Source organism: Lissotriton vulgaris, chromosome 7, assembly GCF_964263255.1.
Source record: "Lissotriton vulgaris chromosome 7, aLisVul1.2, whole genome shotgun sequence".
Lineage (NCBI taxonomy): Eukaryota > Metazoa > Chordata > Amphibia > Caudata > Salamandridae > Lissotriton > Lissotriton vulgaris.
In genome coordinates, this window is record NC_141695.1 from 856758042 (window position 1) to 856780496 (window position 22455).

Below are 22455 nucleotides of genomic sequence, written 5' to 3' on the forward strand. Positions count from 1 at the left end.
CATTTGACTATTCTTAGGATGGTGCTTCTTGCACTGTACTTATGACTCCAAGAGAGCAGACAAACATACAGGAACATGCATCAAAGGATTTTGCAATCGCAAACGGTGCAAATCGCAAAAATCGGCCGTTTGCGATCGCAAAAATCTGCTTTTGGAATGCATGAAGGGTGAAGGCCCTCGCAATTTGCGAATTCGCAAATATTTGCGAATTCTCAAATTGCGATTGCATTTAAAGAATCGCATTTTGCGATTCCTTAAATGCAATGCATGAAACTTTAAAAAATTGCGATTTCGCAATTAGGGGGAGCAAATTACCATGAGGTTGAACCTCATGGTAATTTGCAAAAACTTTGAAAAATGCACTTCTGTGCATTTTTCAAAGTTTCATGTTGTGCACACACATGCCCTACGGACATGTGTGTGCACAACACATGTGCACAGATTGATTTCAGGGGTGCAACAGGGTGTCCTTTGTACACCCCTGCTCCCTTGAAATCGCATTCTCAATTTGCGATTCGCTAATTGCGAATCGCAAATTGTGAATGTCTTCCCATTCATTCCTATGGGCCTCTAGGCCCATAGGAATGAATGGGGAAGTATTCCTTAATTGCGAGTCGCAATTTGCGAGTCGCAATTAAGGAATATTAAGAAATTGCAATTTATTTAGCGATTTCTTGATGCATTGCATTTTGCAATTCCTTAATTGCGATTCCTTATTTTTTGCAATTAAGGAATCCCAAAAAGCAATATTGATGCATGTACCTTATAGTGCCTGTGTGAAGTGCATTTGTTCAGATAATGCTACCCACCGCAAAATAAACTGGTGTTGAACCTGTGCTTCATGTGCAGCAAAGGTCAGTGCTGCATCCTGAAGATGGCAACACACAGAAGTGAAAAACTTTAGTGTAGCAGGGTACAGCCGTCTGTCAACTTTCTTGCAATTTCATCTGCTGGGTTGTTAGCATGCTCCCTGTGCTGATAATTACTAGTATGTTTGCCACAACTTTCAGTTCTGAAAGAGGGTCTTGTTTTGTAATTTTGAAATGTATTGTTATACGTGGATTGCTTAACTGAAAACATGGAGTGATGCTCCAACCTCATTTTCAGTTACTGAGGGAAAGCCTCTTTTAAACCCTCATTTAAGCACAACTTGCACCATTATAGTCATTCTCTTGACAAGGTTCTGGATATAGATTAACTGAGCATTAAACTTGTATCTTATACTACATGGCATAAACAGTTTGTGCAATTCAAATGTCATTTGACCCAGTGGCCTGGAGCAACTCCCCCTTTCCAGTGCTTAATTTGCACCAGTGGTTTCCAGTGCTTAGCAACAACACTTATTTCTCAGGGCCAGGTCTATTGACACACCTGCCTGGCAAGTCCCAACTCACACAGTGGCAATGTATCAGCTCACTTCACACGGTCTTCAGACTGGTATATCCATGCCTTTGTTCAGTGTTGCCACATTGTGCGATTTTCCACACAAATGTTTTTCTCATTTGTGTGAGAAAAAGCACTACTGGGTCCCTGATTTGGCTGGATTTGGTGCTGTGTGCTGAACAGTGCATAAACTTTTTTAAATTTGCCGCCGCGGCCGCCCCCCTTACCATGATTATGCAAGCTGTGCCATAAACTCCCTGGTGGGGTCCCTGCCTAGGCGACCATAACAGGTCCGCCCATCATCAATCATAGTAGCGTTAGTGTGTTACCAATGACCACTTGCAAATAAATATTAGCCCGTCCCTCCTTGGAGTTGAACAGTCAAGTGTGCCGAGTCGACCAATGTGAACAGTGTTCCCACTTTGTTTTCGCCCGCCCCAGCACACTGCGCAGCTGTAACGTTGGGCAGACAGCAAGCGGCGTGTCATGCAGCAGGCCTCAGATGAATTACAAGGCAGTAGGTAATTATATCATAATTGTAACAATGCATGAAGTAGGGGAACGTCATAAGATTATATCTATGAAGTAAGGAATCATGTGTTACCGTCACAGACACAAGATGATGAGGCAGGACGGCAGGCAAAGAGGTAAATACAGGTATTAAGCATTACATAAATGAAATGACGTCAGCTCATTTCTGGGCAAATCACTTAATCGACCTGTGCCTACTAGAAATGAACCCCTCCTCGTGTAATATAACTGGTGCTCATGTAAAGCGCTCCAGTACCTTCCGGTTGAGTTCATACTATATATATATCAAAGAAACTGCAAAACCTAGGTTGGTTGCATTTCAGCAAAGCAATGCATTCGCTGAAGCGAGGCATCTCATCTCTTCAATCTGAGTTCCTAACAGTTCATTTAAACTCTGCCTTCACAAGGCTGCAGCATAGTTTTGTGAGCAGTTATGCGATAATGTGTTATGTGGTGTTTTATGGATATCGCTGCCACAAGCAACTTGCGGCCTGCCTTTGAGTGCGGGAATCTAAAAACAACAACTATAAAGTTATATAAGCAGGTACCATAACATAAATAATCCTGAACATAACTATTAGACCATGTTAGTGTATGTATTTTCCAAAATGTAATGCAGTTCCAAGTCTTATCTAACTACCCCTAGTATGTGTCACAGAGTTTGAATGTATGGAGGGGTTGAGCCACTAAATTGTAAGGGGTTAGCCACCCCGTTCCACGGGAGGCTGCTTTCAGGAAATGTCTGCTTTTCCAGCCCTGAAAGCAACTCACTCAGCCCTCCCTCCTTGACAGCGCACTGCACCTGTGTCATAGCAGGAGTCCCTCTATCCTCTTTTGCTCGAGAGTGTCTATCAGAGCCACTTAAGAGGAACCCTGTTATTAAAGCAGTGGCATACACGCACCACTATCCCACCTTCAGCTCTCGGGGGAGCACCACCTACCACCAATCCCTACCTAGGCTTGCAGGATAGATTATTTCGCACTATTACATCTGGCTTTTAACAGTGCCAGTTGAGGATGTGGGCAGAGCTGATAGAGTAAGTGGGTGGAGCCAGTGAAGGAAGTGGGTGGAGCGGGGAAAGTGGGAGTGGCCTCCTAAAAAAAATGAGCACCTACACTAAATATTTTACTAATTAAGCACTGGTGGGGGTTGCGCCAGATAGGCTTGCTATGGGTGAGCAGGCTTCCTGCATGATTTTTTGGAGATGAAGGACTTGGTGTAACATGATTGTCTGATGGTCTAGTTTGGAGTGCAAGGATTCTCGTGTAAAAGTGATAGTCTGGTTTAACACTGGGGGGCGGGCCCTTTGGAGGACTCCTCACCCCAAGCATGCAGAAGTGCCAGGGAGAGTGGGTGGAAGGGCAAACCATAAGCCCAAGGAATGTTTTGCACCGGGAGGTAGTGGGAGACGGGTAACTCAATGTCTAGCTATGTTAAACAGTGCGGATCAATGTAAAAATACTGTAAATAGGATTGAGATGTGATGTTTTTCTTAGCTCAGAGGTTACTGGATTTTTTGATATTGTTTTATAAATAAATATGGCCTGAGATCTTGGTATCTCTAACCCAAGACTAATCTTTGTGTTCTCAGCCAATCTTTGGGGAGGGGGTTGAGGTAGCTGGAGGGAGGATATCTATTGGTGTAATATTATGCTTTTTGTCCCCTTCCATATGGCTACTAATCATGCTGGCCTGTGGTAGGCATTCCTTTATGCTTCTCGAATACCACCCTCGCCCGCCCCCCTCAACTTCTGAGGCAAATCCCAACTCTGTTTAACATTTAACACATGCCTTTGTCGGTTTATAGCTAAGCTATCTTATAATATCCAGTAACCATAAACTGTCTCGTCTCAAGCTGTCCCTCCATCTGTAGAGTGACGTCCATGTTTGAGTTCTGGGACCTAACTGTACGCCATCAGAATTCTCATGCTGGCTCGCCATATTCTGAAATTTTCATTCATGAATAATACAATTTGATCCTAGCCAGCAGAGCTAGCCCTCAAATTGCAAATGTCGCTCAGGCTCACCTGTCTGACGCTTTCTACAATGTAGGGAATCGCATAGAGCATCAGCCAGCAGGGAGCATTAGCAACAACACTGTCCAAAATCTTTTTATATGGCTGGACGGTTTTGCATGTTTGTGCACATGTTTAATTAGATGCAAGCCCTGGAGCCCTCTCCCGCGTGCCTATCTAGCCACAGGGTAGATACAAGTTGTACCAGGGATTTCGGCAATTAAGTGGCCGACCGATGGTAACAGGGAAGGGTCACTCACAAGTGAACTGTCCAGCTGGACATGTTCTAGTGTTCTGCCATGAGTTGCACCCACACTGTACACCCTCCCATCACAGGCGTCACTGGACAGTTGACCCTGCTAATAAAAGGGGCAGGGCGCACGTGCTGTGGGCTGTTCCAGTACCCTACTACTGTGTGTCAGTGTGGTTATTTGTCCAGCATGTGGGCCTAGGGCCTAAGACACTACAACACAGAGAGTACCAAAATATGACTTGTTTGAAGTAGTAAAAAAGACTTTCCACAGGCGTTGTGCATGGAAGCGCTACGCAAGGTGATACAGTCACACAGACCCCTCAGTCGCCCAAAGGCCCGCCACTGTTTATTGCACTGCTATTCCAGTCGCTCCATCTTAATACCCCTTCCTCTATCTATCGCCCCTTCTTTTTCCCCCCTCTCGCCTGTCTGGCTTGCCTTGCTTCCTCTCTGCTGCTTCAAACCCAAGATGGCCCACTCTCTGCTGCACAGCTTGGCTTACAAAACGCTGGCAACCACCAGGCCTCATTATCCAGGGTAACGTGAATCACGCCGTACCCACAGTGGTGTAACACAACTTGAGGGACTCCCCCCCTCTGCAAAGTACACGGAGGGGCCCACCTCCCCGGCCCATCACCTACCTCGTTTGCTGAGGGGGCCACCAGGAGCCAAATGTGGACCACTTTTTTTGGGTGTGCCCAGGCCGATGTTTGATCCCAGCCCCCCTCCCCCGCACAGCGGGGCCTCATGTGAAGCCACTGCCTACCCACTACCAGGTTCCCATCTTGTCCTAGTCCTAGTCGCGTCTTCCTGAAGAGCGCACTGTGCCTTCTCAGGCCCCCTTCGGTGATCCGGCCTGGCGTGTCCCCAGACTGGATCACAGGAGGAGATCAGACTCCTGATTCGCCAGTGCCCCCGTGCAGTCGCGCGCAGCCCGCTGTGTGCTAACCCCGGGTCTGCGTCTCACAATAACTAGAACTTCGAGCAGAAAGAACATCTTAAAACGAATGATTAATGTGCAGGCGCCACAGACAATCAGCAAAGCAGCGAGAATAGTTTATCAGTGCGAGGCAGGCGCGGTGTGCGGAGGGATAAGCAGGGGGGCAGAGGGGCACCGCAAAAATCCCGCTCACTCTAGGCACATGATGGATATTTTTGTCCCAAATCTATTTATCGTGCTTTTTCTATCCAATGGGGCCTTCAGGGCCTGCCTATCACTCGGCGAGCACATTTTTCCAGAGTCGCGTGCAAGCGGTTCCTGTCTGGGCCTGGCGCGCCGCATCTGGAGCGGGAGCCCAGGGAGAGAGCGGGAGAACAGAGCCTCGGTGAGGGCGGGGCGGAGTGCAGTAGGGGGCGCGGGCGGGCAAACGAGGAAGACAGAAAACGACGTATAGAAGATGAGCGTCGGGACGTGGCGGGAGGGGAGAGCCGGGAGAAGAGTGCAAGACAAGAGATAGGGTCAATGCGACGTGGGAGAGAGAAGAGGAGTGCAGACGGAGGAAAGTTCGGGAAGAAAAGGCAGCTGGCTTCAAGGGAGGGGGAGTGATGGAGATGAATGAAGGCAAAGACGAGAGAGAGAGAAGATAAGGGGCAGGCAAATATATCAATGCAAAGAAGAAAGAAAATGCAGAATGAAACTTTTTTTTGCATAGCCCACAAATCCCTTGGGAAAGGGTGTCCTGGCGCCGAAGGAGGGAAGAGAAACAGAAGGAAAGGGCTTAAGACAGAGGTGAGCTAGATCAGACACAAAGACAAAGAGACATTTTTAGGGAAGTGGAGAAGCAGGAATAAACTCGTGAGATAAACAAGGGGAGATGCACAGGAAGGAAAGAGAGTAGGAGTGAAGGGAAGACTAGTGGAAGGTACAAGTTCCAACCATGTGTCCTTTGTCCCTGGATAGGACTAGCCCATGTTTTCTGCCATTGCTGCTGGTTATGAGAAAATAAACTGCAGGCCTTGCAGAGCGTGCATCTTGGCGTAAGTGGGGACAGACGTTAAGGTGGAACAGCCCTAGGTGCCAAGGGGAGTCGGCACACAAGCCAGGGTCTCCTCATGCAGAGCGTGGCTCAAAGACATGGGGGACTCACCACCTGTAGGGCCAGACTCAAGTTGAATAGGATAGGCTTAGCGTGGGGTTGAGCGATCAGATACGTGCAAAAACCTGGACGAGAGCTTCCACAAGTGAAAAATCAAGAGCCTGTAACAAAAAACAAAAAATAAAAACAAAGTAAGCTTGTTGCTGCAAAGACTGCCAATAGGCCATGATGACAGTGAAATAATCGCAGGCTGACCAAAAACCTTCCAATGCCATAGCAATTGGATTTGTTAACACTTCTTTTTCCATGGGGCCAGCTAACTGTATTAGCTGTAAGGCCTCAAAAATATAAAAGCAAAAATATTAACAAGCAAAATATCCTCCAGGTAAGTACGCAGAGATGGGGGCGCTAGAGGGTGCACTGCAGAATGGCCGCACTGCCGTGAGGCTCCTGCTGCCCGGAGCTATTATCCGACTAGGGATCCTGCTTACCATCACTGCGCCCTGATCTGACCCTATAGATCTGCTGGGATACCGACTGACCACCCACGGTCCAACTCCTGTTCCATTCGGAGGCTGCTGGCCGAAGTTACGAGGGCTCCAAGTTTCCCCGACTTGCGCTCTGGAGGTCGGGTGCTCCGTAGCCCGGCATCACTACCCACGCTAGCCCGCGGCTCCGCACGTGGGGTGTAGGCCCTGCTCTACCTCTCTCCACCGGGCTTGCTAGCTGGCCGGGCATGCTGCTGAATGCTCCCCTGTCCTCGAACTGGTTTTTCGGCTTCTACCTCTGTCTGCCCAGGAACTATTGATTACGGAGGCACAGCGGATCATCGTCTGGTCGCCTGGAGAGCACCCCCTTTGGCCTAGGAGCGGAGACGGCCATCTTTTCCTCTGGGAGTGGCGGGGCGTCCATGCCTGCTCGTGCCCCCGTGCTTTGGCGTTTGGTTGAGTGCTTGTGCCGGCCTGCAGTCTGGCTCTTCTTGACTTTGGTGCCCCTCTGTGCTACTAGCGCTTTATCATGGGGAAACCGGACGCTAAACAGTCGAAGTTGTCCTTTGACTCTGGAGTGGCTAGGAGGGGAACGCGATTGCTCCAGGATGCTGGGACATCGCGGTCTCCCCCCCCGCCTGTTGCTGATACTGTGCCGCAGCCACAAACCCCGGACTTTCACCAGATGATGCAGGAGATGAGGCAGGGGTTTGCCACGATAGTGGACAAGGTGGACAAAATATCGTCGCGCATGGATGCGGTGGTCCAGAAGCTAGACGTGCACGAGGAACGCCTGACAACGGCGGAACAGCGCATCTCGGACCACGACGATACTGCTGCCGCTCATACCACGCAGCTGGCGAGAATGGATAATATATTGCGGGTGATTGCCGCTAAGAATGAGGAGTTGGAGGCGAGAAGTAGGCGCAATAACGTTCGTATAGTAGGTGTGCCGGAGTCAACGAATGTTGGAAAGATGGAAGCTTATGTGGAGAGACTCCTGGTGGGCGCCATTGGTGCGAATGCCTTCTCGTCCCAGTTCATCGTCGAGAGAGCGCACCGGTCACTGGGGCCTCGGCCGGCCTCTGGAGCCGCACCGCGCCCCATCATTGCGCGTCTTTTAAACTATCGAGATCGGGACGCTGCCCTCCAAGCTGCCCGCAACAATCGGGCCCTCTCCTTTGAAGGGGTGTCTTTCACCATGTACCCCGATTTCACGCCGATGGTGCAGGACCAGCATCGTAAGTTCCTAGGGGTGAAAAAGAAACTTCGGGATCTGCAGGTGGACTATGCTTTGCTTTACCCCGCCAAGCTTAGAGTGAAGCACCAGGCTAAGCAACACTTTTTCACTAACCCACAGCATGCTGAGGATTTTGTAAAGCGCCTCAAGCGCGATCGAGCGGCTGCAGATCGAGGAGGCGATCGAGACCCTGAGGGTGAACATTCGGCGGCTGAGGAGGAGGTCGCCTGATTGGGGTGACCTTGGTCATTTTTGTATTGAGACATTATTGGCGTATGTCTTTTGCATTGACTTCCTTGTCTGCGTCGGAGGCCTCGCTGCCATCCGTTTTTATGGAGGGGGCTTTACCTTGACTGTTTGCGAGTGTATGTGTGAGTGGCGGTTCTTGGGTCGGTATGGGACAGCAGGGTGGTGCTATTTGGTTTCGCGCTCTGGGCACCCCCCCCCCCCGCGCTGCGCCTGGGGCCATTTGGGACTCGTTGGCTCGGACACTGGCGTGGTGTGTGGTGCCGTGCACCTCTAGAGGGTTCCCCGGAGGGTGAACCCCACTTGTACCTTTGGTTTGGACTCTAGTCCTTTGTTCGTTGACTGGATGTGTGTTAGGGAATGGAGGGGGGTGGGAGTATGCATGGCCTGATAGTTGGGGTGTCATCAGGTGGGTGGTTGGGGTGGGGATGATGCTGACGATACGTGTTCGCCCAGGTCTCATGGGTCGTTGCGTTGATTGCTATTGCTGTCTGTGTGTATGGGCGCGGCTCCGTGTCCGCTGCTTCGGCTGGTCCTTTATTTTTCTGTGCGGCATTGGTCCTGGGGCCATTGCCTTCGGTCGCTGTGAGCCTGAGAGAAACGACCGCTTTTTCCGGCGACCGCATGGTGGTGAGCACGCTACACGAGGGACGCGTGTGCGAGTTCTGGGCCGGATGAGCTGTATTTGCTGCGTGCTGCGCGATGTGTTTCCTGGGTGCCTGTTGCACGGATGGTGCTGTTGGGGGGGAGTTGTTGAGGTTCTGGTTGCTTGGTTTGGAGATGGCTGGGATGTGTGTGGAGTGTATGTGGTGGGACGATTGCGTCCTGGGCTGGTGTCCTGCTGCTGGCTGCTGCTGGGAGTCGGACATGCCGCCCTTGCTCGTTGGGTCCTGTGGGGCCCTGAATATGGCTAATTTCGACTGTCACTATAGACAAGATATCAATTTTCTCCTGGAATGTACGGGGTCTTAATGATGCCAGGAAATGTCGAAATGTGCTCCAGTATTTGGACAGGCATGCTATTCATGTGGCCCTCCTCCAGGAGACGCATCTGCGTCCTGGACCTTCCCCCAGCTTTGGTGGGAGGTGGGCTGCGGCCAGGATGTTTGCTTCATACTCCTCTTATGCTCGAGGGGTTGTTATCCTTGTTAAAAGATCGCTCGCATTTCAAGAACTGGGATCTATGGGAGACCCAGAGAGACGCTATGTGCTACTCTGGGGGCGGCTTGGGCAGATCACTGTGCTGTTTGTTAATTGCTATGCTCCCAATGTTGATACGCCAACTTTTTTCGTTACGTTGTGGGGCCATGTGCTTGCTGTCGATGCCACTCACGTTGTGTGGGGGGGGGATTTCAATTTTGCACTTCATGCTCAGTTGGATAGATCGGAAGGGAGTCCTCAGTATAATGTGCAAGCTAGAGAAATTCTGCGTGGGGTTGTAGAGGAGGCTGGGCTGATTGACGGCTGGAGGTATTCTCACCCTGCCACTAAGGAGGGCACTCATTACACTGCACATGCGCGCTCATGGGCGAGGCTGGACTATGTTTTTCTCTCTAGGGGGTTGGTGGCTGGCCTGCAGGAGGCTGTGCATCTTGCTCGTACGTATTCTGATCACTGCCCGGTGAAGGTTGTCCTGTCTGTTCCCAGGCTGCACAGGCCGCGCCCGCCTTGGCGCCTTTTTCCAACTGCCTTGCTTGACCCTGTGTTCAGGGCGGAGCTTGGCGAGGAGGTGGAGGCGTTCTTCCCCAGAAACAAGGGCTCTGTCGACAGTGTCGAGGTTATATGGGAGGCGTTCAAGGTTACGATTTAGGAGTCACTATCTCTAAAAGTTGTGGAATGCTTAAATTGATTGTTCGGACTCTCCGGGGCTTGGAGGGAGACTTGCGTGACTTAGAACGCAGGATGTAGGCTGGCTCGGATCCCGATCTTTTGAGTCAGTTCTGCACCAAGCTCTCCGAGTATGAGGAGGAGGCCGCCAGGGAGGCTAAACATAGGGGGAAGTATTGGACGGCGAGGAGGTACTGTGAGGGGGAGAGGCCCGGTAAGGTCCTTGCTGCACTTACTAGGCATCCACGGCATGGGTCGGACGTGCTGGAATTGGTTTTGCCGGATGGCACTCGCTGTCGGGACACTGCGGAGATTCAGCGTACCTTTATTGACCACTACGCACACCTTTACACGACGCAGCAGACTGGCGAGACACGGTATGGCGGGTTTCTGGATGAGTTGGCACTTTGTTGGTTGTCGGATGATCATCGGGCGTTCTTAGGTAGGCCCCTAGAGGTGGAAGAGGTCAGGAATGCAATCATGTCTCTGAATAATGGGAAGGCCACTGGTCTGGATGGCCTTCCTGCTGAATTCTATAAGTGTTATGTGGACATTATGGCCCCCGTTCTCCGCGAGGTTTTTGAGGAATCCCTGGAGGAGGGGCGACTGCCGTGTTCCATGCGGGAGGTCGCTATTACGTCGCTGCTCAAGCCGGGAAAGGATCCACTAGATGTGGGTTCCTATAGGCCCCTCTCGTTGCTCAATTGCGATGTCAAAATACTCGCGAAGGTCCTGGCGGTGAGACTCGCTGAGCTCATGCCTGTTATTGTTCTACCCGATCAGTCGGGGTTTGTGCCTGGTCGTGCTACTTCCCACAACCTTCGTACCTTGTTTTCCCTTATTTCGACCATTGCTCCTGATATCCCAGTCGCCGCCATCTTCCTTGATGCCACCAAGGCGTTCGACTCCGTTGAGTGGGGCTATCTTATTGATGTACTTTGTCGGATGGGCTTTCCTCGGATCTTCATTTCATGGGTTAAGCTCTTGTATACTGATCCGATGGCAAGGGTGGTGGTGAATGGGGTGCTATCCCCCCCGTTCCCTCTTACATGGGGGACTCGTCAGGGATGCCCCCTCTCGCCCCTCCTATTTCCCATAGCTATTGAGCCTCTAGCCTGCAGGATTCGTCAGTTACACCAGCAGAGCGCCTTCAATTGTCTTCAGCGTCAGGTCGGGATCTCTTTGTACGCGGACGATGTCACGCTCTATGTAAAAGATCCTGAAAACAACCTTAATGCGCCCCTGCGAGAGCTGGTTGCTTTTGGGGGTGTCTCCGGTGTCCATATCAACTGGCGGAAGTCCCAACTCTTCCCCCTTACTGCGGCTGTGCGTAGGTTTCCTCTTGATTACCCTTTGGAGTGGTGCGATTTGGAGCTGCGGTACCTCGGCATTGTTGTGTCATTGGACAGAGAAGAAACGATCAGGCTTAATTATGGTGTGGCTATTACTAAACTAGCAGATGACGTCACTAGATGGATGTCCTTGCCTCTCTCCATGGCCGGTCGGGCGTCCCTCATCAAGATGGTAGTCTTGCCCCGATTTCTGTACCTATTTCAAAACCTTCCATATCACCCTGGTGCTTATTTTTTTCGTAGACTTCGCTCTGAGCTTATTCGATTGTTTTGGGGGGGCAAACAGCAGCGGGTGGCTTGGGCTACCCTTACGCTACCCTATTCTGATGGAGGATTTGACGTCCCTGAATTTGAGCTTTACTATCTTAGCGCTCAATCGCACTACGCTTATCACTGGATGCGCCCCACGCCGTTTATGCCCCAGATAGCGGCCGAACATTGGGTTGCCCATCCGCTCCCGCTGGAGGGGTTAGTATTGGGCAAGGTGTCAGATGTGGATACGCCTCAGACGACGGTGACATGCACGGTGGATGCCTGGAAACGGGTAGCGCGACTGCTGGGCGTCTCCTTTCTGTATTCGCCGGCCCTGCCTCTATCCTATCATCCTGATTTGTCTCTGTTGCTGGAAACGGGGTTTCAACGATTGTGTAGACGGCTAGGTATTCTTACGTGGGGTGACGTGTTTCATGAAGGCGCCTTCCGCACCCAGGCTCATTTCTTTGGAGCTGCTGCCTGCTCCCCTTTGGAGCTGTTTTACTATGTTCGTCTGAGGCAGGGCATGCGTGCCTTGCTACCGGATTTTCCTTCGGAGCCGGAGGTCACTCTCCCCCTCCATGTGCTGTTGGTTTCAGATGGGCGTCACCTGGTGTCGAAATTATACGGTGCTATTCGCCGACAGCGCTCTGTCCCGTCCAATCGGGTGCGTGAGCAGTGGGTTGTTGAACTGGGAGCCCCTATTACCGACGAGCAATGGACGTATTGCTGCGGACTTACTGCCAATGTTTCTTCCAGTTGTCGCCTGAAAATCATCCATTACAAATTTGTCCAGAGGTACTATTACACCCCGGCGAAGAAACTTCGGTTTCATTTAGCGGAGGATGACAGATGCGCTAGGTGTCGAGCGGAAGGTGCTGATTTTCTGCATTTGGCTTGGAGTTGTGCGGGGGTGCTGGAATACTGGACTCAGGTCCATGTGGCCCTGCAGGTTATGGCGGAGGATGGGGTGGCGTTTGACCCCTTGGTGATGTTGCTGGGTTATTCTAGGGACGTGCCTGCCCCTCATCGTAGATTTGTTGACGTGGCCTTGCTTCTGGCCAAGCGTAGGGTGGCTTGTTGCTGGGGTCGTGGCAGGGTACCGCGCTTCCAGGATTGGTTGAATGATCTCATATACTGTCAGGACCAATATAATGTCTATTCTGAACTGATGCCCGTGAGGTGTAGACCCAAAGACTTTTGGAGCCCGCTACAGATGTACCTCCTAACTAGAGCTGTGCAGGACTCTGATTCTGAACATGAGGACCGAGTAGGGGTTGGTTAACGCCAGCACGGTGGGCCGAGATATCATTCTACATTTGCTGGTCCTCAGGTATTGGGGGGGGGCTGAACTGCTTCCTTCTTCTGCGAGATCAAGGGGGCTGTGTTTCCTTGTATGCCACTCAGATGATGGGGATGGGGATCGAACTCCTGTCAGTTTTCAGTTGGCGGCTGGGGGGGGCCTGTTGGAGTACATCATGCATGTAATATACTTGTGTCGTTTGACACTGGCAATTTTTTTTTCCCCTCTTACATGTATTGTCCTTTTCTCTGCTTCTCCTTTGTTTTATTTTGCGCTCACAGAATATGCCCATGCTGCACCATCTCATCAGTGTACCTGTGCGCCCTGGGTCATCGCTCTCCTACATGCTATGTGATCTCAACAATTACTGTGTATACTGATTGATATGCCACTCTGTACTCAGGACTCTTTTGAGTATTTCGTTATACTGTAATAGCCATTTATGACTGTATGGATCATGTATGCACTTCCTTTTTCCTTGCTTATCTCCAAATTAAGGTTTTAAAAAAAAAAAGTACGCAGAGATAAGTATAGGTTTCACTATACTAAACTCCACATAGAAGTACCTTACTGGTATAATGTATAATATATATGTAATATATATTGCACAAATCCTTCGTTATTTTCTCACAAAAGAACCGAGCCCAAACTCCATATGCGTGAAAGATTTATTTATTTTTAATCATCGGCAAATCCCTGCCCGACGCGTTTCGGAGCCCAGCTCCTTTATCACGGGTATATATATATATATATATATATATATCTATGAGCAAAGTTTTCATCTATGGTGAAATCCCTGATTCATAAACGTTATTTAATGAAATAATGAATCATGAAACACCTTTTAGATGATAAATTGTCATACAGTGTACATATATTATAATATGTTACAAAATGGCGCCCACGGTAGAAGTGGAACGCAAGTCCTTCCTCAATTTTGACAATGTGAATGCAAATAAAACATTTTGTCTCATTCTAGTGCCGGTAACATCGAAAAAGGCACTTCCGCCGAAACGCGTCTATTGCTGTAAAATAAACAAACTTGCATTTCAAGCTGCCCGGAGTGCGGTTTTCTTTGTGCACGTCAAGTGCAACACTTGGATTTGAGCATATAATATATATATATATATATATATATATATATATATATATATATATATATATATATATATATATATATATATATATATTTGTTTCTAGGTAATCCCCCACACCCACTGTACTCAGGATGTGTGCATCCGTTCGTGAGGTGGTAACTCGCGTGCCGCACAGCAGAACATAAAACAGGATACAAAGCACTCACGGGGACTTTAAAAAATATCATATATATGGAGTTCGTGCTATATATGTATATATATATATATATATTTATACTAGCAGCCCGTCCCGACGTTGTCCGGGAGCGATTAGGCTTCAGGGCCCCGCCCGCCCGATGTTGTCCGTGGGTTCCCCGGAGCCTTCCTCCATATATTGCCGTATTATACCTCTATGTTTACTTTGTACGCTTTTGTAACCTGCACACGTAACTTTTTCCTCCTGTAATGCACCGTTTGTCTCACTTTTTTAATGCTCCGTTTGCTTCCTCTTGCTACATGCACACTTCACTTTTTCCTCCTATACCTCTATGTTTACTTTCTACGCTTTTGTAACCTGCACACATAACTTTTTCCTCCTGTAATGCAGCGTTTGGCTCACTTTTGTAATGCTCTGTTTGCTTCCTCTTGCTCACGATATACGTTATTGTAACCTGCACACATAACTTTTTCCTCCTGTAATGCACTGTTTGGCTCACTTTTGTAATGCTCCGTTTGCTTCCTATTGCTCACGATTTTCATTTTTGCTTCATTTTTCCGCCGCTCACCGCACCTAAATAAATAAATAAATAACCTACCTCATCCGCCGCTCCTCCCCGCCTGTCCGCCGCTCCTCACCGCCTGTCTGCCGCTCCTCACCACTCCTCCCCGCGCCATGTCCGCCTGTCCTCCTCGCGCTCCTGGATGCCGCTCCTCCCCGTGCTCCTCACGTCGGGCACGCACGTCTCGGCCGGCACTTCTTCCAAGGGACTACTTTTTTTTCGGTAAATTTTTTAAATAACGTATATTTATTACGTTTATGTAGCCTATGTCCATCTGCACACCCTGACGATTACAACAATGTATCGGGTGTGTGGATTGGCACTGTGGTTCCCGAGTTTACCCGCCTCAAAGGTTCAAAGTTCTTCCTTTATAATAGTAGTATAGATATATATTACACAGGTCGGGTCACACTCCCGTAGTTCATTTGCAATTTTTGTTTTTATTTTCTTTACTCCTTCATTTGCAGGGATATAGACGAGACGATCTACGCATTTCGGTATCTCCAAATACCTTGCTCAGGATCAACCGACCGCTTGTCACTGCCAAATATAAGTATTCAAACAGTTATTACATAATTTCCTGTTTGGTGATACAAGCGCCCCTATGCATTACGGAGTGTGTCGTTTTTATATGTGATTAACATTCTCGTGAAAGTGAAATTTAAATAAGGATGCTGTTACCACATTCTCCTAAATATACATTGTTGTAAAGTGTATTATACAAACATTCCTGCTCAATTTCTAAGGGAAACAGAATCAAAAGAGTCAATCTTTTCATTTTTATAATTTTTCATTTTGACCTTCTTATGTCCTTCCAGTGGGAAATGGATTATTTTCCTCTCCACATTGGATCTATCTCTCCAATAAGAGAGGGCACAAATACCTTTTAGGACTCAATTTGATCTGCTTTCACCATTTATATTTGTGTTTCTGTGTTACTTTTTCACTTTCCAATATCATTTCAATTAGTACTACAGAGAAGCTATTTGAGTTTATAAATGAAAATAGAGTTCATCCTATTTATTATTTATTAGGCCGTGAGGATTTAATGTTCGCAGATTTAAAATATGACGCAATTCTTTTTGACGCAACAGTTTTTCTCTGTCACCACCACGTTCTTTTTGTTGGGACAGTTTCAATTCCATAAAATGTATGTTGTTTCCAGTTGCTCTGATGATACTGCTCCATATGCTTGGCCCCCGCATTGGTTCTGTCCTTATGTGTAGTGGCCCTGACGAGTTCCATTATTTGTTTTTTTCAACTCGCAGATGGTACTGCCTACGTACATTAACGGACATGGGCATTCCACCACATACACTGTGTACTGTGTCTCACCTATATCCCTGCAAATGAAGGAGTAAAGAAAATAAAAACAAAAATTGCAAAAGAACTACGGGAGTGCAACCCGTTTTTCCTTCTGGGTGCAAGGATTGTGTAAAAGGATTGAGCGGTGTGCTTCTACTGCAGGGTGTTGCACCCATACTGAGTGCTGCACAACCCAGTGAAGGGGAACCGTATTGGAAGATATATATATATATATATATATATATATATATATATATATATATATATATATATATATATATATATATCACTTGGGTGATCCTTAGCCGAAAGACTTTGCTGAATAAAAAACAGAAGGCTTTTTCACTTTTTTAGCTCTGTGTGGATGGTGCTGTGATGCTCCTATGTTTAAAAAACTCTTCTAAAAAAAAAAACAGATTTGAGGTGAGCCGTTTTAGTGTGTTGGAGGTGTTTAAATGCTTCATATAAAGAAGCTGCTCTCCACCTAAGACTCAGGAACTACCCAGGATTCCCTGCTTGCTTTTTAAGATAGTTTATACTCCAAGCTTGAAAGGGCATTGTTTGGATTTATACTTCTGTTTCGACAAAGGTATAAGTCTCTAACAATTTCTAATAAGAGCTAAAGATGTGTCAGGAGGTGCATTTATTCCTCCTGCGCTAAACTGGATGGTATTTTACCAATCTAAAGCGATAATATTTTGGAATGATAAAAGACTTTTGCCAGTTTTCAGCTCGGCTTGGATGACACTTGCGGATCCCTTGCCTAAAGACACTTACTGTAGGAAGGTGGATACCGGACTATGGTTTCCCCAGATTTTTTGCCTAGTGTTTAGCTGGTTTTCGACTTAGTTGGCCTGGGATCCTGCTAATCAGGGCCCCAGGCTATCTGCTCTCTCTTTAAAATTGACTCCATGTACCCTAGGTACATCTCCAATTGGATACTGGGTCAACTTATGAGCCCCTGTACAGTGTACTATAGGTACCCAGGGCATAGGTGCACCCAAGACCTACAAGGGGCTACAGCATGTATTATGCCACCCCTGACTGGCCCCCCAAATTGACACAACTGGCCGATCACTCATCTGGGGCAAGGTGGTGTAATCACCCTTTGCTTTAGATATAGTATACCTATATCTAACCTTATATCTAGACACATATACACCTATAAGTCACTCCTACGGCAGGCCTTAACAATCCTGGAGGCAGAGTGCTTGGTTTTATGTGAGATGGTGCTCTAGCACGAGCTGAGCCTGTCTACAGCTTTCAGAACCATGTCCTTATAGCTGTTCTAGGATATTGCCATACCATATACTCTTAAGTGCATTATGAACCTCCCGGTTAAATGATAACTATGGTTTGGCTTTATCAAAACATGTCAAGTAATGTGTCATACTAATTGGGATACTACCCTCTCGCCAGTCCTGGTGACGGGGGTAGCATTCTACCCTTCTAGAGGGAGAAGAAATGTTGTTCCTACTATTCCCGGTTAAAGTTAACCAGAGCCTCAGCATCACAAAATGGATGCTGCTGCCACAGACACAAGTCTGACCTCCTGCTGCTGGGAGTCCTTCTAGCGAGGGAGGCTTGGACAATAGGTTTCCTGCCTTGGGAGGTGCTAACACCACCCCAGACAGGACTTTGTGTATTGGGACAGGGAGGGCTGAAAGGATTGAGACACTGCCTGGGGCACACAAAGTGTCCCATGCATAGGCCAGTTCAAACCGGAACTAGGGCACTCCAGCCCCAGCGTGAAACTGGACAAAGGGAAAGGGGTGTAACCGCCCCCTTCCCTGGTCCCACCCATAGGAGGGACCTAGCAGGTAATCCAGCCCCTAAGATTGGTATATAGGTAGGAGCTAAGTCTAGAGACTTTTGATTATCCTGACTGAAACACTGAAACGAAACTCTGCACCTTCATTACTCTACTTTGGAAGAAGACGACTGAAGAATCTCCCTTGTGGTCAAGGAGTGACCACCCTGAACAAGCAGGCACCATCCAGCGATCGACGACTTGCTTTTCCGCTGCCTCCGGCCAGAGCCCGAGCCCAGAGCCTGACAAGAACCGGATTCCCAGACATACAACAGCCCGATCCACAGTTCCTGCAAAGCTGAGACCTGTGGAGGTGACGAGAGACGTGGGACCGGCCATCTTTAAAAGTCTGCGACCTGCTAACTGTGCAGCCCCCGAGGCCTCCTCGAAGCTGTGCATTAGGGATTGAGAAGCCCCAGCCCAGAGCAACAACTGCACCAAAGATCAGCCCTGCACACTCCACGAGTTCTGCGTGGGGCCCTTTTGCTTTTTCCTGCTCGACATGTCTGCCCGGTCACTTGACCATTGGCTAGTGGCCATCTTGGTGTTGAATCTGTGAAACTACACCACTGGTCTGGCTGCTTCAGACTGGCCCTTGCTTCCCTCAAAAGAAGCAGCCCCTCCGACCTTGCTGGTCTGAGTAAGAAGCCTACATTGATTCCTGCGTGGGTTGCCTTTGCCAAGGCTTTTTGGCCCCAATCTTGAAGCCGACACTGCTGACAGCGAGAGCCTTTGTGGGACAGTCCGTGCCTGCCTCGTGGTTGTCGTCAACGCCTCCTGGTCTACGTGGCTGCAGAGACAAGCTTCCTATTAGCACCTGATTGCAACGCAACATCACCTGGTTCCATCCTGGTTCCATCTGGTCACTGGCTAGTGACCCAGACACTGTCCCCTCTGCTTTCAGGTCCTCTACATCTTCGATCCACCCTTGGATCCACCCGGACTCTTCTCTTCTGGCCGCCTGCAGCATCTTTTCTCCAAGGCTCCATAGATCTCCACGACGAAACCCGACACACTTTGGGACCTATGCACACGCTTCCTGTGGGTTAGGTAACGCAAGTACTACGGTGCTCCGGTAGAGGTTTACACTCCTAGTGTCCTAGTTTCAAGTGGTTAAGTTCTATTCCAGTCGGAAGACTCCTAAACCTTTATCTTTATAACTTTTACGCACCCATTGACTTCTATGTGTGAACACGTGTGCCTTTAGACACTGCACATGCATCCCGTGGGCCTCATGCTCCCTAACCATTGTTGGTCCAGTGTAGCCCCAGCGATTCCCAAGGCCCTAGGCCTTACCATTGTTTGTGACATGGTACTTATACCACTTTTTTAATGTATGGTTTAGCGGGCCACCCGGCCCTATCCATAATTGTGCAACTTTTGTCTATTCTATTAAGTTACTTGTTTAGCGCTTGTGCTTCTGTGCTCATAAAGAGTTCAGGGGTTTGTTTAGAAATAAATACATATATATTTTGAATATATATCCCGTGTGGGGTCCTTTCATTTGGTATTAAAGGGATTGCATATGGTAAAACAGCTTGCTTCACATGCCCTCTTGAGTTTAGCCTAAGACTGTTTTGTCCATGCTAAACCTAGGATAGCTGGTCTATAAGGTTGACTTTACAACCATCACCATAAGGGTTGTTTGGACTGGTGCAAGGTGCTCACTAGAATAGTGAACATCATATACCAGGCCAACTTCTCACACTTACTACTATACATTGACCTCCATTATATTTTGGTTTGTCATATATTCTTATGATATTCTTGCAGCGCAATAGCTCAGTAGTAGATATGCTGACAAACAACACTACAAGTAACATAGTTCAAAGAAACTTCAACAGGACTAACAGAGAAACTCATAAGTAAAGTGGGCTAACTTGGGGGCTCGGTGACAAGCATACTGGCAAGTGCCTCAAATATATTGTGTACATACATGACATGTAATTTGGGAGCCCGTACTTCACAACCTGTTGGCTCTAGCAGCACTCAAAACTGCTAGTCTTCGAGAGTTAATTTGACTACGATTGTTGCCTCTGGGATTCGAGAGGCATCAAACTACTTCACAACTAGTTCTACCTCTCATCAAGGTCAATGACACACACACACACACTCCAATCCTGTACAGCCTAGGCAAATAACAAAACAACAAAGCTTGTGTGGAACCAGTCAAACTGCATTATCCATGAATAGGCAATCAACATTAGGAAGCCGTTGTGTGGACAGATGGCTGCTTGGTTCATCCTATGGCAGACAATGGTAGTATCACTGCACTAACAGGCAACACTGCTGCAGGTAATAGTCATCACAACTGCAGGTGACAGACTGCACTACTGCAGGCAATGGGCGGCATTGCTGCAGGTAACTGTTAGACGACTGCAGGCGATAAGCTGTACCACAGCTAGTAAATAGCCGCACAGCTGGTGGAATGTTCGCCTACAGATGTAAGGGTGATTGCTGCAAGTAGCTGCATATGTCACTGAACATTTTGCACTACTGCGGGGATGAGACTGCACCATGGCAGATGAGAGGCTGCACCTCGAAGGATATTAGGCTGGACCACAGCAGAGAGCTTTATTCATGGCTGCAGACAACAGGTATGATGGCTGTAGACTATCTGGCTATACCGCTCAAGATTGTATAGATACAATGGGGGAACCCTGTGTCCCACAAAACCTGGGTAAGTATAAGTAAGGCTACAGTGGTTCTGCCGGGGAGAGAACAATTACATTGTAAATGATTACAAATCTTGTTACCAATATTGCATATGACTCTCTGCTTAACCAATATGCCGGAGAGTAAAAGTAGGCTTAATCACAGCGCGCAACAAAATGAATATTGGAACACAATAGTACAACAAAAAACTCCATATGTTTGCAAGAATTATTATTATTTGCTATTTTTGAGTTTTTCACAAAACAAGTTGAAAATACATTTTTCAAGGGCTGTCAAGGTGAGGCACACTTGTAAAGTGACAAGTGTTTCAAAGTGACAATGGGTGCCCAGTGCTGATGGTGCAGTGCATATATACAAGAGTGAAGCTAAATACAAATATGTACAAGTTGAAGAATGGTCAGAACATCAACAAAGCCAATATCTCTGTTTGTGGTGGGCCGCTCATTAGTGTGCACCAAGAGATTTGCTAAGACTGAGCCATGTGTTATCATCGATGTTTCGACCCTGATAATGTGTTAGTGTGGTGTAATAGGGGTCTTCTTCAAATTCCTGTGCCAAGTAAGTAGCGTCAATTTCTCTTAATTTCGTTGCCAACTGAGTGGTTCTAATTTCCTATTTCCTCTTTGAGTTTTTTCTACATTTTTGCATAATTTCAACTTATTTACCTTAACTTCTAGCCCAACCCTCATTTGCAATTCCACTCAACTAGTAGTTGTATTTTCTTCCTCTTGTGTTTCACTTGGCTATGTCCATAGATCAATTTACCTGGGGGACACCCATAGAATAAAACATGTAATTTCACATAATCTTAAACCACTCCAACATCTATTTGAAGTTATACCTCTTAATGTCATAAAACCTTTGTCATCACCTGTATACCTTTCCAAATATTCACATGTACACTTGGCTCTCTTAGATGCTCATTGTCCAATAACACTAGGGACAAACACCAAGCAATGCTCTTCTCTCCTCCCATGGGAGCCCTGATTGAGTCTCCTCATATTCTGGGCATGTGGTTGGTAGAGCCTAAGGAGATAACAGGGTGCACTGTCTCACACAGCAGTCTAACATTTCACAGACAGATGGTCATCTGATAATCAGCTTTACTAAACCCACCTTAAAGTCTGACTTTCCATTTACATTTAATATTATTTCTAAAGTGCTCCTTGTACATGCACCGTTTGGATGTAGATTTATTTTCAGACCCAAAGATGCCCACCTGATTTCCTTCAATGTCCATCTGATAATCTTTATATCATTGTCTAACTAATCTGTCCATTGATGGTCTCAGTTCCACCCTTCAGAATCTCTCGGCTATTCCAGTTTGCGATATTCATCTCCTATCATACCTTTGAAAGTCCATCTTCTATTTTACATGTCAATGTCTATCTGCTAGTTAACTCAGATATTTTTCTACTATTCAGTGTTTTAATGTTCGGCTACTCTTCCATTCTACATGGTCGATCTACTATACCACTCTCATATATCAATCCATATTTCCATGATTCTGTGTTCACGTATCTTTGAAGTCGGTCTGATATTCCATCTTCCTGCATCCCTTTTATGTTCCATCCATTTATGTAACGTCCTTCAGTATAGTTTTATTTTCCCCTTTTAATACCTATTAGCATTTAATTTCTTTGTGGTTCATCAGCTATTTTGAACTTTGGTATCCACCCTCTATATTATGTTATGTTAAGAGCATTTCCAGATCACATTCAAACAAATCGTATGGTTCTGAAGCACATTTGGAATCTGATTGCCCATTTATGATTCTGGCATTTTCATTGGTCAGAATCAATATGCCCTCAGTCAAATTAATGCTGATCTCAACCCTCACAAGGCAAGAGCCCATGAAATGACAGACTGAGACAAAATCTTG

At 47.4% G+C, this 22455-nt stretch overlaps 1 protein-coding gene across 4 annotated transcripts in view; it reads right to left on the minus strand.

Moving 5' to 3' along the window:
* Positions 1 to 22455, minus strand: part of SGCD (sarcoglycan delta) — a 1117370-nt gene that overhangs the window by 984395 nt on the left and 110520 nt on the right. Inside the window, exon 1 of one of the 4 annotated variants that reach the window (XM_086931237.1) lies at positions 6271 to 6380. The exons of the other annotated variants lie outside the window; for them this stretch is intronic. The gene's annotated coding sequence lies outside the window, so the exon portion shown is untranslated. Of the gene's footprint in view, positions 1 to 6270; positions 6381 to 22455 lie in introns of those variants that run through there. 4 annotated transcript variants of the gene reach the window in all.